We start from the raw sequence: 15,970 nt of genomic DNA on the forward strand, positions 1-15,970 counted from the left end.
ATTAGCACCCGGCTAAGGCCTGTCGGTGACCGGGGTGTCATCTCTAAGCTACGAAAATCATCATACCATATGTCCTTACACATCAGTCATCGAAAAAAAACCTGAAAGTTTTTATGCTCCTTTCCAGGATTGAACCTGCGTCCTCTGCTTCCTTATGTTTCCAAGCATACACCATAACCCATTACGCCACCCCGGCGATATTTTTCAAAGATAATTTTTCGTAATTTTTAAACTTTTTTATTTCTTTATATTTTTTGTTACTTTTTCCTTTTATGTTAATTTATAATTGATCAATATATAGAATTTAATAAGAATTTAGTATTATTTTTATTTTAGGTCCCAAATATCTCAACTACAACACTCTAGTATTATCTTTAATTATTATATCTGGAATAAACATTTCAATAGTTTTGTTTCGTCACTAGTATTGTTATTTTCTATACCTAGTTTTTGATAAGCATTATATAATTGGGATTAAGGACATATCAATATCACATGAGATGTTATGCCTCACTCCTTCCGTTATTTCCTTTTGATTTGTATTTAAAAATAACAATATCTCCTTTTAAATTGTCTTTTATATTGAGCGAAATACAATTTTGTAGATATTTTGTTTTTTTTATAAAATAATTAAAATATTTAAATACAAAATTTGACTTAAATTGAAATATTTTTTCATTTATAACGAAGGTGTGGTTGAAGGAATGAAGGGCAATAAGGAAGGATACAAATAAAATGTAAAAGAAGCTAAGAAAAAATATTTGGTTATTTAATCTGAATATCAATATACATGTACTCTAAAAATTTCGATTACTAGCCACTTTTTAAGTATAATTGTTACCTATCATTAGAGATATTGATTAATAAATTTATAATTTAGAGGTATTTAGAAATATTACTTAATTTATGTTCCTTTTTTAATATTAGTTTTATTTAATGCTAAAATTCTAGGGTTATTTATTCCCGGCTAAAATTCTAGGGTTATTTATTCCTGAAGTTTGCTAAAACATTACCTTTAGCTATACCAGTGCGCCGACAAAACTATCAGCGGCTGGCGCAATTTTCAAAAATCGAATCGACGGCTGGCGGCGCGCCGATTTTTAGCTGCCGTCAATAAAATCGGCGTAAATCGGCGCAGTTAGAAATTTTTATAACATAAATTTTTTTAATTGCTTATTAATTTTTTTTTAAAAAACAAATAAAAATATACACTATTCTACAGATATCTCGGCATATTTTTTAATATTCATTTAATAGAAAACTTATTATATCCAAAATCGATTTCGTAATTTTATAATATCTTGTATAAAAATTATTTTATTTAAATTTTCGGGACATAATGATGATCTCCTTGAATTTAACGTCAATCCAGCGGTAGAGAAAACTCTTTCACTGAGTGTACTAGTCGCTGGAATGCAAAGAATTTTTTTGTCGAGACTGGAAAGATTAAGAAGTTCACTCTTCTTTTCTCTCCAAAAATTTAGAATATGTTGTAAATGTCGTTTTCCAAGAAAACTGTGGCATTCTTATTCTAAGTCACCTAACTTGGAATCATAAATTTATATTTGTTGAATGTTTATTTGCCAATTTTGTCAAATAACTTGAATTTAATAATTCATCTTCATCCTCATTAGCTATATTTACTACCTGATTATCATCATTCTCTATAAGTTTAAGATGTTTTATTATAAATTCTGAAGCTGAGCAATTTTGCTCTATTAAATACTTTGACACAATTGTCAATTTTTAAAATCTTGGATCTAAAAGAGAAGCCAATACCTAGATAATTTTAAATAAAAAATAAAAGAATATACTTATATAATATTAATTGCAGATTACAAACCGGAAATCGTAACGCAGGTTTTTTTAGCATATTTTCCTATAGTGAAATAATTTCAGAACTATCACTATCATTTACTATTAAATGTGTTTCAATTTCACTTCTAAAAAGTAACCAAGTTTAAAGTAGGCCCTTTATGTATTGAAAGAAATTCGACAGTTTTTTTAAATTTTGAAAGAAATGCTAATAGTTCTTCTATCAGATCAGATTCATAATTTGAGAAAGTGCTTCCCAATTCTTTTCAAAACATTATTAATTAAATCCTTATTTAATCCAGATATGCTTTCTAGCATAATTAATATACTATCCCAATGTTTTGGGCTTGGGATATTTAATTTTAAGGTTTCCATATACGTGGAATTATTGTTATTATTATCATTGGAATTGCCAATTTGAAAACGGGTACTCGGGTATGGATCAATGCTGTCAAGATCTAACATGTCTGATGTTAAATCTAATGTACTTAGACATTTTCTTTGATATTCCTCGAATTCAAATTCAACTTCTGAAGTTTTATATCTTAGAGCAGTAATAATTTCTCTAATTCTTTTGCAAAAAATTTCCAGACTATGGATTTTTTATTATCCAGAGTTAGGATACTAAAATTATTTATAGAATTATTAAATGTAGATACATCCATTTTAAAAATATGTAAAATTATGGTAACTTTTGGAATTTTAGATTTTTGAGTGATTAAATTCTATAATGAGTCAATATAATTATGATTATAAAATAATAGAAAATAAAAATTTATCAAAATCTGATTGACATTAAAAAATTACAAGAGTGATGTTGACCACTTATTAGAATAAAAAGGTGTGAAATATGAAAGAAATTTCTGCGCCGGCCGTGCGCACCGACATAAAAATCGGCGGCGCGCCCGCGTGATTTTCTTAAACGGCGGCATTTTCGGCGTAACCAAAAAAAGGTCGGCAGCCGGCCACCGGCCGGCCGGCGCACAGGTCTACCTTTAGCATTTTGAACGGGTGAGCGTCTCAGTATAATTAACTCAAGGGGAATAGATGACGCTCTATAACATTATTATTTAATTAATAAATTTTTTAAATACTAGTGATTTATAAGAATACATAATATAAACATAATAAAAATTTTATTTTATTTTGTGTATTGCATTTCATTATAAATACTAACATATTATAAGAATATAAAATATCAGGCACAAACGCAGGAATTTGTTGTGAGAGGTAGGGGAGGGTGAGTATAATTATTTTCTTCAAAAAAATTTAACTTCTTAAATTTATTAAGACTATTATAAAATATTGAAAAATTTATAATCGACAAATTCTATTATAAATTATTATAATAATCATTAAATGTGTATCGGCATTGAAAAAGAACTATGTAAAAAAATATTAATTTAAGCATTTAAAATTTGATATATAAATTTTAATTACATTTTTAAAAAAAATGTTGGAAAAATAGATAAATGCACAAAAATATTCTTAAGAACTATTGCACGTATAAAAGTATTCATGAATATGATGTATTAAAAATTGGATAAAATATAATTAACAAACATATGAAATTATATGTTAAATTTAATTTTCTTTTGCTTTGAGAAAAATTTTCAATGATTTTATCAGTTGCTGTCAAATCCTAGTGTATAAAGAGGGGCTAACACCCATTCAAGCTATTTTTAGAGGTAGTGCTTCTCAAAAATGCTGGTAAATGGCTCGATTTGAGCCTATTTTAAAAATCGGCTAAATCAATTTTAAAAAATATTATGCAAGTCAGAAGATTTTGCTCATAGATGGCCTAAAGATGGACATCTATTAGCGAAATCTCAAGACTTGGTCTGGCTAAAATACGTTTAAAAAAAATTGGCTCAAATTGCTGGGACACTACTTTCCAGGTATGCTTTTATTCTTGTTAAAGAAGATGTTCTTTCATTGGTAGAATTACTAATAAGTAAAGTTGTGAAAATATATAATTTTTATATATTAGAAAAATAGTTTTAAATCTGTTTTAAAATTATGCTAAGTATCGATAGCATTTTTTGGAACAATTTTGCGATATTAGAACCATTATTTTCATTTATTTATTTCTATACTTCTATACAATATTCATATCATACAACAACATAATTAGAAATGGCGATTATATTTATACGATAATGGATAAGTGTGTACATAATACATTAGGAAGTTAAAACAACACCTATTATATTAATCGTAAATATATATGTATATAATCATATCCAATTGGCAAATATAATATACAATATAATAAAATATTAGACTAGATTACTTCTTTACTACATTTCCCCCTACGTTAATTGAGAGATGTCTAAATCTCTTCAATCATTCGTTTCGGGGGCTTATGTATCCGATCTCGCCTTGGGGCCTCACACTCTCTCTGATCGCTGTCAGCGATCACGTGCTCCGTCGTATCTGCTATCAAACGGTCTCTTAATTGGTCAGCATGTTTCCGTATTACACGATCTGGGGTCTTGACTACATATGAATATAATCCATTTCTATCCTGAATCACTCCTTCTCTCCAACCCTTAGTGGTTTCATTCCTTACCCATACATGCTGGCCAACATCAAATTCCCTAAAATTGGAATGTGTATCACGTTCTTGATTTTGTTTATCCTTGGCTTTATCAATCTCCTTTCCCACCTCTGGTCTAGCCCAGTCGAGATTAGTTCTTATTTGACGACACCGAACATAATCTTCGCTGGTGACCTACCCGTCGAACTATGTTCTCCCAGCCTATACGCTGCTACCGTTTGAGTCATCGCCTCTTGTGGGTCATTAATTGATTCTCGACTGGCATAATACCTCCCTTTTAAAGTTCGAATGGTTCGTTCCGCCTGCCCATTTGTCTTCGGGTGGTACGGCGTTGAGCGAATGTGGCAAATGTTGTTTTCTTCACAAAATCGCTTAAATTCTATTGAAATAAATTGAGGTCCATTATCCGTTACAATGCTTTTAGGTACCCCAAAGGTAGCAAACCACTTCTTTAATCTCGTTATCATCTCCTTCGCCAATGTGTTTTTCATCAGGTCTACCTCAACCCATTTTGAGTATGAATCTACTCCCACTAGCCAATATAAAGAGTCAACCGGTCCCGCAAAATCTAGATGTATACGCTCCCATGGCTCTTTAGTACAATTCCATGAGTATAGTGGTAATTCCATTACGTTTGGTCGATTTTTCTGACATCCAACACACCAGCTTTATATACTGTTCTATGTCCTCTTCGCACTTCGGCCACCAACAATACAACCGGAAAATAGATTTCATCGCGTTTATTCCCGGATGTCCCCGATGTAGTGTTTCTAACACTGAATTCCTAAGTTTCGTAGGGATTATCAATCTACCATTTCGTTCAACTATTCCCCTGTCTACTGTTAATTCCTCTCGTTGGGTGTAAAAAATGACTAACTCCGGTTCTTCTTTCCGATTAAAACCTCTCCACCCTTGCTCAATATGTTGTGCCACACGCTTTAATATTGAATCTTTAGTTGAATACTTGCGCAGGTTTCCCTCTGAGACCTGCATATCCTCTAAGTTTACGTTCCGAATTGCCAATGCATGCTTGGTATCCCGATTAGGTATGATATCGTGGAGCGGTAGCCTAGATAAGGCGTCTGCTATAACATTCTCCCGACCAGATCTATATTCCACGCTAAAGTCGTAAGCGGCCATCTTCCAGGCCCAACGTGTCAGACGATTGTTCGATATCTTTGGCAGATCCCTCTTTTCCCCGAACAACCGTTCCAAGGGTTTATGGTCTGTCCGAAGTTTAAATTTTCGACCGTAGATAAAGTTGTGGAATTTTTCTATTCCAAATAACAATGCCCTCGCTTCTTTATCGATAGGCGCATAATGTTTCTCCGACTGTAACAACGTCCGAGACGCGAATGCTATGGGTTTTTCCTCGTTTTGTGAAACCTTATGAAGTAAAACAGCCCCCAGTCCTGTATCTGACGCGTCACACTCCATAATCAACGGTAATTTAGCATTATACGGCGTTAAGGTTTCTTCCGCTGATAACAATGTCTTAACCTTATCGAAAGCCTCCTGCTCTACATTAGTCCAACACCATGGTACTTTTACACTAGTCAATCGATGTAACACAGCTGCTTCACTATGAAGATTGGGAATGAACCGTTCATGATATGTGACAAGCCCAAGAAATGAACGTAACTGATGAACATTCTTGGGGTTAGGTGCGGCCTGGATTGCTTTAACTTTTCTCTTCGCTTGGATGTACCCCATTTTGGTCGATAACTATACCTAAAAATGAAACAGATTTCCGTAGAAATTGGACCTTTTCAAATTTAGCTTTGAGGCCGGCTTCCTGCAGCCTTTCGAGTACTATTTTTAAATTAGCCAGGTGTTCGGCGTCATTTTCGCCGGAGATAATTACATCGTCCAAATACACTCCAGTCATCGGGCAATCTTTCAAAACATTGTCCATGTAACGCTGGAAAATAGTTGGTGCGCACGAAAGCCCAAACGGCATCCTTCGGTATCGAAAATATCCTTTATGTGTTGAGATGACCAAATATTCTTGGGACTCTGGCTCAACGGCCATTTGTAGATACGCGTCCTTTAAATCTATCACCGTAAAACGGTTCCCCCCCTGAATCTTAACCAATAAGTCATCCAGTGTAGGAATAACGTGATGATCATATAATAGATGGGGATTTAAACTCACCTTGAAATCTGCGCAAATACGAATCTCGCCATTGTTTTTTCTGACATTTATACTGTTGGGGTTGCCCATGGCACCCTAGTTATAGAGGAATCGATGGGCTCCAAAATCTCAGCAGCCACAAGGCGATCCAGTTCTAGTTCAACCGCTCTGCGTAACGGAAATGGCACTCGACGAGCTGGAAACGATTTTGGAACAGCCGTATCTTTTAATTGAAGTCGCACCGCGTAATTACGTATCAACCCCGGTTTGTCGTCAAAAACAGCTTTAAACTGTTTAGCTAACAAATGCCCCATTGAGTCTTCCGTTAGTGACATCCTCGATCCGTGTGAACATCGATTGTATTCGAACGGCCCATCGAGGCTTTGGCCCGCGGGGGCACCGAATGTATTCGAGCGGCCCATCGGGGCATCGTTGGTTTGGTGGCAACTTGATGTTATTGTTTCTCTATTCGTTTTGAGAACCTGTTTTATGCTTACCTGTCTCGGTAACTCAAACCCAAATGCTAAAATCCATGGCAACCCAAACAGAGGTAAATCATTTGACTTTATTATAATAACTGATAAAAATTGCGAATTTCCTTCCCCACTTGCACACGAACCATGGCTTCACCCATAAGATCCAAAGGCTTATCTCCATAGGCTGCTAATGGGTTTGTGGAAGATGTTAATGGTTTGCCAATTTTCTCCCAAATATTCAATCCTATAATCGAGGCTTGTGCTCCTGTATCATAATCAAAAGTGACACTAAGTCCATTTATTTTGGCTGTGATCTTAGCCCTTTTATTTAATCCCCTTGTCCAGAGATTATTAATCGAATCACTTGAGTGAAAATGTGGTTTCACTGAGTTTAAATTGCGATATACAGGCTTACTAAGGCAACATGCTGCGAAATGTCCGGTTCTCTGGCACTTAAAACATGTTTTGTCTTTAGCTGGGCATAAATATCTTTCATGCCAGCCGGCACAATTCTTACATTTATTATCGTAAAACTTATTATTAGGCTTCCTATAATTATTATCTCTCTTAACAAACTCTTGTGAATTAGGCATTTTATGTTTGTTATCTTGCGGTCTGACACTATTTACCAAGTCTTTCTTGATGGTCATTTCGTTTTGAGCATTTTCTGTTGCCGTGGCCATATCTAGCACGAATTGGAACGTCAGGGGCTTTTTGTTCGCATCCAATGCTAGAGGATATTTAGTCCTAAGTTCAATTTCAAGACCTGGTAGATCTATACCCGCGACTAATTGATCTCTTAACCGGCCGTCAACTTCTGACGGCGTAAAACAACACGCTTTCGCAGTTATTTTGATTCTATTAGCAAATTCTCCAATTGGTTCATTCTCACTTCTAATTAACCTTATGAAGTCTAATCTACTACCGAAAATGGTTTTATTCTTCTCAAAAATATGTAGCGAGACACTCCTTATCTTATTAAATTTAGTCGTTAGAATGGTTTCAGGAAATAAATATTGTTCGAGAATGTCAATGCCTTCAGCGCCAAAACTCACCATGAACAGGTCCTTATTTTCTTGATCGGTCGGTGTCCAGTTCTTAAGTCTTAACGTTGCGTCCCAAAATTGGAACCAACCGTTGTATTGAAGAATTAATTTGATATTTTTCTAATTTATCAATTATACTAGTATTTTTGGCCTGAGGCATAATTTATAAAATTAATAACTATTTTCTTACTTGTTTTAATTAGAATATTATCCTCCTCGTCGTCAATTTTGCGATATTAGAACCATTATTTTCATTTATTTATTTCTATACTTCTATACAATATTCATATCATACAACAACATAATTAGAAATGGCGATTATATTTATACGATAATGGATAAGTGTGTACATAATACATTAGGAAGTTAAACAACACCTATTATATTAATCGTAAATATATATGTATATAATCATATCCAATTGGCAAATATAATATACAATATAATAAAATATTAGACTAGATTACTTCTTTACTACAATTAGCAACCATATTTAACCTTTTATACCATAGTTTGCATTCTCACCAGCGTCTACATGACAGGATTTTCACTGGATGCAAACCCCCTTCAAAAACCTTTGCCTACACCCCTAAAAAATTCCCGCCGCCTTCGGCGGCGGTGTCTTTATATTATTATTTTCACCTATTTATTTATTAATACTCTTTTCAAAGAATTCATAAAGGATAACTTAAATTAATCTATCTCTACTACCAACTATCGATATTTTATGAATATAAAGAATTTATTTTTAGATAATAAATTCAATTAAAACCTTCATTATTTACAATGAATTTATTATTCTGGCATTATGAACTTGCTAAAATAACTAGACCTTTTAAATTACATTTAAAAGGATAGTTTATTTGGAAAACAATGTGTATGATTGTTTGCAATATATAGATTTGGTCGATGAATTGTATTATAATAATACTATAATAAAAGTATTAATTTTTACAGCAATAAATTTTGTCCTATTTCATCTCAAAATTTAATAGATAATCCCCCCAAAAATTTTATCCTACCCCCATTAAAGCAGCTTACCCCATACCCCCTCAAAAATATAGGATGCAAACTGTTCCTACCCTTCCCGCTAATGTAGACGCTGATTCTCACAATAAAAATATACCAAATAACATATTTTCTTTATCAAGATTTAAAATAGATTGGGAAGACTTATGCGGTAATAATATCTGTAGATTTGTAAATGCTTACTGAATCAAGGACCTTTCATTCATTTGTGTTTAAAAGTATCCAAAGGGTAGATAGAGATTTATTTTATATTCTTCGACTAACCGTAAATTAATATTAGAATGATGGGCCTGCCTTGCTGCAAGTCGAGCTAGATAAATATTAAAATCTTAGAACTTTAATTTTGACTCAACAATGGCATATAATTTATGAGATTTGTCATATTTCCTTAAAATTCCAATATCATATCGATGTTATTTTTATATATTTTAATCTAGTTTTGCAGTGAAAAGGTTTCAAATGATTTTGTAGAAAAATTAAAATGGTAGATAAATATAAAGCCAATAAAAATTTAAATATTAATTTATTGAATAAATTAGTAGAGCAATTATTTCTTGTGATTATGAAATGTGATATATATGCCACAAGATATATGAATCTATAATATTTTTTTAAAAATATTTTAGCCGACACATTTAAACAATATAAAAATGAATCAAGTATATTTTTTAACTAATAAATAATGATTACTACTACAATTTAGTATTTTCATATAAAAATAATTTAATTCTAAAATAATCTGTCTTTTTCCTTATATTTAGTATTTTGAAATTTAAAAAAAAATCATGGTGATTTTAAACAAATTGATTTTTATTTGCCAGCCTTAGTTATTACTATAGCAGGATAATGGCTAAATAACAGCTAATTCAGCACAATCTGCATCTGCGTGCTGGATAAAATCTTAAAATAAGGGCATTTTAATTTATAATAGTTTCTTTCAATTTTGAGCTATAATATTATTATACACCCCAATTTGTGTCAATTTTAAAACAACCCAATTAAGATTTTAGCCAAAATAATATTATAAGAGGTCCAATCCTATCTGCCATCTATGAACAAAATCTCCAGGCTTACATTATATTCTTTTGGACAATATCTTAGACTGCTTTTAAAAATTGGCCAATTAACACTTTTTGGCTGCTATATTTAAAAAAACTCCAAAAGTTAAGGTGATAGTTTTTGGTTAAAAAATTGGTTTGATTTTTAAGCTTGCTAAAATTTAGACTAAAGCTAAAATATTGAAATTACCCAACTATAGTTATTAGTTAAATTGAAAGTATAAGAAATATAAATTCTGAAGGACAACAAGTATCTCTAATAAATATACAAATAAATTAATTTTATTATAAAAAAACATTAAAAAATGAAAATATATTTACTATGTATGGTATTAATATGTAATGATTTGAAAAAAAATTATATCAATTATAATTTTGATTTATGTGGCAATAGCAATTTATATTATGTAATTTAATTATTGAAAAAGATCATAAACATATCTATTACTGAAGTATATCAATATTATGAAAATTGACATATTTAATAAATTTTTAATGCATTAAAATCATACTAGACTAAAAATTTCTTGCACAGATCATGAAATATTACATATATTTTTTTCATTTACAAGTAATAATTATGTATATAATAATTTATTAGCTTCTGAGATTGTCAAATCTAATATAGGTGGTATTAAGGTTTTTCTTTTATTCAAGGTCAAATACCGAGCCTTTGAATCTTAATAAATAATACTAAGATATAATATGAAATTCATATACCTGTAATCATATTAATTGAGTCAAAATTTGGAGTAATAATTAGATTCAAAGAGATATAAAATAATAATATAAATATAGACAAGGAAGATATATATATTGGTAAAGCAAGGGCCCAATATCTAAATAACTATTAAAATAGTTATTAAGAGATATAATACTTTTGAGGGTAATATGTTATGCCAATTTTTAACAAAACAGTTTCAGGTAACAATGACCAAATAAAGTACAATGCTTTATAAAAAAATATAATATTTTGGGAACAAAGTTTAGAATTTACCACACATTATATGTGATATTATCCAAATAACAAAACCATAAATAGCCCGCTCAGGAGAAGGGGATGGATTCGGATTAACCATATGTTTTATTAACGAGTGAATGACATTGTATAGCTTAGCTTACTTTAATCTTTCGACACATATAAGAATTTTATTTTTAAATGTACTAAGTTGAAAGCATTATAATCTTGATAAGATATAAGATTATGGACATATGCATTCTATTTAGAGTTACATATTAATTTTTGTAAAGTTTAAAGCTAAGTTATGTAAAATTTACATGTTAGAAAATATTAAAAATCATGTTTGGAATTCGATTAGAAAAATAAATTTATCATTAAAAAGATTATATATAATTTAGTCGTGAAAATCTAAAACAACTATTTGAATTCTACCTAAAAATTTTAATATTTTGTTAGATTTCCCTCTTAAAGCCTTATTTTTGTTTTTTTCATCATTTATAAAAAAACTCTATCAGTTCATTTAATAAAACCTCTATCAGTTCATTTAATAAAACCTCTATCAGTTCATTTAATAAAACATAATTCTAAAAATTTTTTACAAACAATTTTTAATATAATTGTAATTTATAATAGATGCATTTGCCATAGGAAGTATTTTTAGGACAAGTCCACGCAAAGTCCAATTGTGATTATTTTACATCTGAACCCTTACCAAAATTTTTATTAATCGAATTAAGAAATATTTATTTTATTTTATTTTATCAAATATATCTTAAAATATTTGCCCTATTCTTTAAATAATTTAAATATTCAGTAATAAAATTTAAATATATTTTAATATAAGCTTGCCCACATGACCTACGGAATGAATTTTTAACTTAATCCATATTAAATAATTTAATATATTAGTTTGGCTAACGATTGATAAATAGAATTATGAAATATTTATTTTATTCACTATTTTAATTTATACATTAAATTTAAATATTTAGCAATAATTTTGATAATTTAATTATCTTTATCTATTTTTAACTTAGAAATATTCCCTAACTCAAGGTTTTTTTATCTTTCTCCTTTTTTTAAATATATTTTATTTATGATATTTAACCAGGCATTAGGACAAGAATAGAAAAGAAATAGAACATTAATACTTTAGCCAAATAATATTATGTAAGCCTCGAGATTTGATAAATATAAGCCTAAACTTTTTACCATCTATAAGCAAAATCCAGGTTTACATCAGGAGCTTCGCTAGCCTATACAATCTCAGGGGGTTCAACTAAAAAAAAATTATGGGAGGCTTTGCCCCCTTACTCCCCAAATTGCGGGCATTCGGCCAGCTTAGCCCAGCCTTCGGCTGGTTTTATATTAATACATTATACTTTTTTAAAATTTACTAACTCTAAATAATTATTCTGAATGTCATTTATTATATTTTGCATGTAAAATAAACTAGCATATAAATCATCATTTCTAAAAATAATATTTTTTAATACAAAATCTATTTATTACAGTATAAAATATTTTCGATTGTTAATATAAAAAAATTTTGCGCCTAAAGAATTATAAATGATAAAAAAGGTTAATTAGTTCATATATATATGCCTCAATTGATAATGGTTTTTGAAAACTACATAATAATATATAATATTAGCAACTTACATTGACAAAAGGTCATGAAACTAATATAACTCTCTATTACCATTTTAGATTATAGAATGGACTAATAAGAAAAAAGTTATAGACCTTACCAGTGGCGTATCCAGGATTTTCTTATAGGGGGAAAAAATATTCGTGCTTATGGATAGGATATTACAAGCCTCTTTTTTATTATTACAAGCCTCTTTTTTATTATTTCAAGATAGGTATATTATATTTAATAAAGTTTTTTTAAATGTAAAGTTGAAATAAAGTGTAATGTCATTTTTTTTATAAAATTTGCTTTAAAAACTAGCCTCAGCTTAAATTCTCATACAATATAAGTAGAATATAATTTTTTTATTGAAAATACTAATAGTAGTTTAAAATATTGACTAGAAAATAATTAAATTAACAAGTTTTTTTAACTTCTTATCAAATACAAGATTTTTAATTATTTCGTTTGTCGTTGGAACCAAATCTCTGTGTATATTTAACAGAGCTAACCCATTTAGCCGAGATTCAGTACTTCGTAAATATGTTTTCAACCCTCTCAAGTTGGAAAAAGTCCTTTCATTCGTACATGTTGTAATAGGCAAACATGCAAGAATATAAAACAACTTCGAAATATTAGGAAATTGAGCCAAGGTTTCTTTACACCGATTGAGCGCATCAATAGCATGCTCAGGTAAAATAGCTAAACATATAAATATTTATACCACAATTCGAATTCACTGATTAAATTTATTTCAGTATCAATCTCATAGGAATAAAATTTTTCTAAATATTTAATTTTACCAATAGTTGCATTAGAAAATGAAGAAGGATCTTTGGGTAATAAAACTTGAAGATTGCTAAAGACTTGTTTTTTATCTAAAACCCGTACTTTTATTTGCGATAAAAAAGTATCTAAGAATGGGATGAAAATGGATATTTTATAATATTCTTCAGTTGAGCCAATATATATTTTCATCTCAATAATGGCCTAGGTGCTAGACGAGGTTTAATTAGTATTATATCATAAAATTTAGCCTTCGATTCAACGTCTAAATTCATTCTTATTGTATCTACCTGTTCATGTATATTTTCCGCCAAATCAATAACCTGAACCAAATCTAAATTTGGTTTTTGTAAATTTCTACAAAGTAGTGAGCTATAGGAAAATAATTTATTGATGCAACTAGCAGCAATGATAAACTTTGATTGATCAATTGAATTCAATAATGATATCGCTGCTAACGACACATTACTTTTTTTTCATGCTCAACCTTATTTATAAATTATCGTTTGACTTCAATCTCTTTGGCTAAATATTTTTCCATTTTATTAATATTTTTGAATAATATGTTGGAAAATTGATATTCAAATATTTGTAAAATTTTGATTAGTGGGGTGGGGGGGGTCTGGGGGGTAGGGGTAAAATTTTTATTAGCTTAAAATGATATTTATGAAAATAGTCAAATTTGCGATGGGGGGGGAATTTCCCCTTTCCCCCCTCCATTGGTTACGCGCCTGGACCTTACCAAATCAACAATTCTTGAAGAAGAGAATATAAACGACCAATCCAAATCATAAAACTATATGGTGGTTAGTGCTTCCTCTTCTTAGATGACATGAAAGAGCTAGATAAGTAATCGAGTAAATTATTGTATGATATTAAATTTCTAAAAGATTATCTTCCATTTTAATGATATATAAACAACTACACAGTTGACCATGATGGCTTATCTAAAATATGCGATCATATGCTCTCAGCAGCTGTAGTAATATTCTTAAATTACATAGCCTCACAAATAATAGATGCTGGTTAATTAGCAGTCCTAGTCATGACACTCACGATGGTAACCCATATCAGAATTTATTCTGTTAGATAAATTGATAAAACAAAAACACTAAAAACCTTTAGAAGAAATTATGCAAATATATTGAAGCCTTGAGTTATTTACACGGCAAAAATGTTAGAAATGATTTTCTAACTTCAAAATAAGAACCAGAGTGATATCATGAAAGCAATTAAGATTTTATATTGTCGCACCATCTCTAGTTGGTATATTATATCTTAAAATAATAGTAGTTTATAATAATATTAAAAATATATTCGTACTAAAAATTTAACTCAAATCTATATTCCGAAGAAGAAGAAAATAGCTTCCTAAAAACACGTAAGAAAGAGAAGAAAAGAATCTAATTTATTACATCCATTGTGGGATGAATAATAATACGTTTAATTTTAATCATATTGTAAATAAATAGATGTCGTTAAATATTTGTAAGCAAATGGTTACTTATATTTATTATCAAAAGCATTTATTAGTAAAATTTTAAAAATATTAACTGTAATATATTATATAACTGTCAGATACGTCTGTAAAAGTGGCATTTTACCTAATATTTTATAAAAAATTATATATAATAGAGGATTATAAACTATATGTCTACTTACTTTTATAAATAAATCTCTTATACTTATTTGGATTTGGACCTTAAAAATAATTTTAGGAAGAGACATGATAATTAAATTTAAAAATCAATAATATAGTTGATTAGTGATTTTAAACTCAATTAAATATTAAATTATGAATTAATTAATAAATTATTATATTTATTTAATTAGGGTTATATAATAATTTAAATAATAAAAGTCAATTAAGCTTCAACTGTTAATGCTAAATTAATATTTAGTGAGTGATAGAATTTGATTGCAAGCTGACATAGTATAATTTATATGTAATAATCTAATCAATAATTAAAATAGTATATAAAAATTAAGATAGTCTTATTAATTTTTTAATAAAATTAAATCTATATATTACTCAATAGAATTATAAAAGAAATTATTCAGTGGGCAATTAAAAACATTATTTTTAGCTCAAGGGGATATTAAGGAACCATTAAAAAAAATTTTTTGCTTCAGGGGGCTATTCAAACTTTTCAGATGGCTCGAGCCCTGCGCGCCCCATAGCGACGCCACTGGTTTACATAATATTATTTTGGCTAAAATCTTAATCAACCGCTTTTATAAATCGACCCGGGATTTTTAATAATACTATTACCCACTAGCATCACAATCCTTACAATTAGTTATCATATTTTTAAAAATTGTTTTAATTACATTTAGTTTGTTTATATATCTATTCTATGAATATCATTATAATTTATTACGTTACATAATTAAATACTATAATAAATATCCAAAATATCTATAATTAGTTTTGGCTATTTAACCTCAGTGGCGTCTGAACAATTTCAAGGG

Source organism: Gordionus sp. m RMFG-2023, chromosome 4, assembly GCF_954871325.1.
Source record: "Gordionus sp. m RMFG-2023 chromosome 4, tfGorSpeb1-WG-v2, whole genome shotgun sequence".
Lineage (NCBI taxonomy): Eukaryota > Metazoa > Nematomorpha > Gordioida > Chordodea > Parachordodidae > Gordionus > Gordionus sp. m RMFG-2023.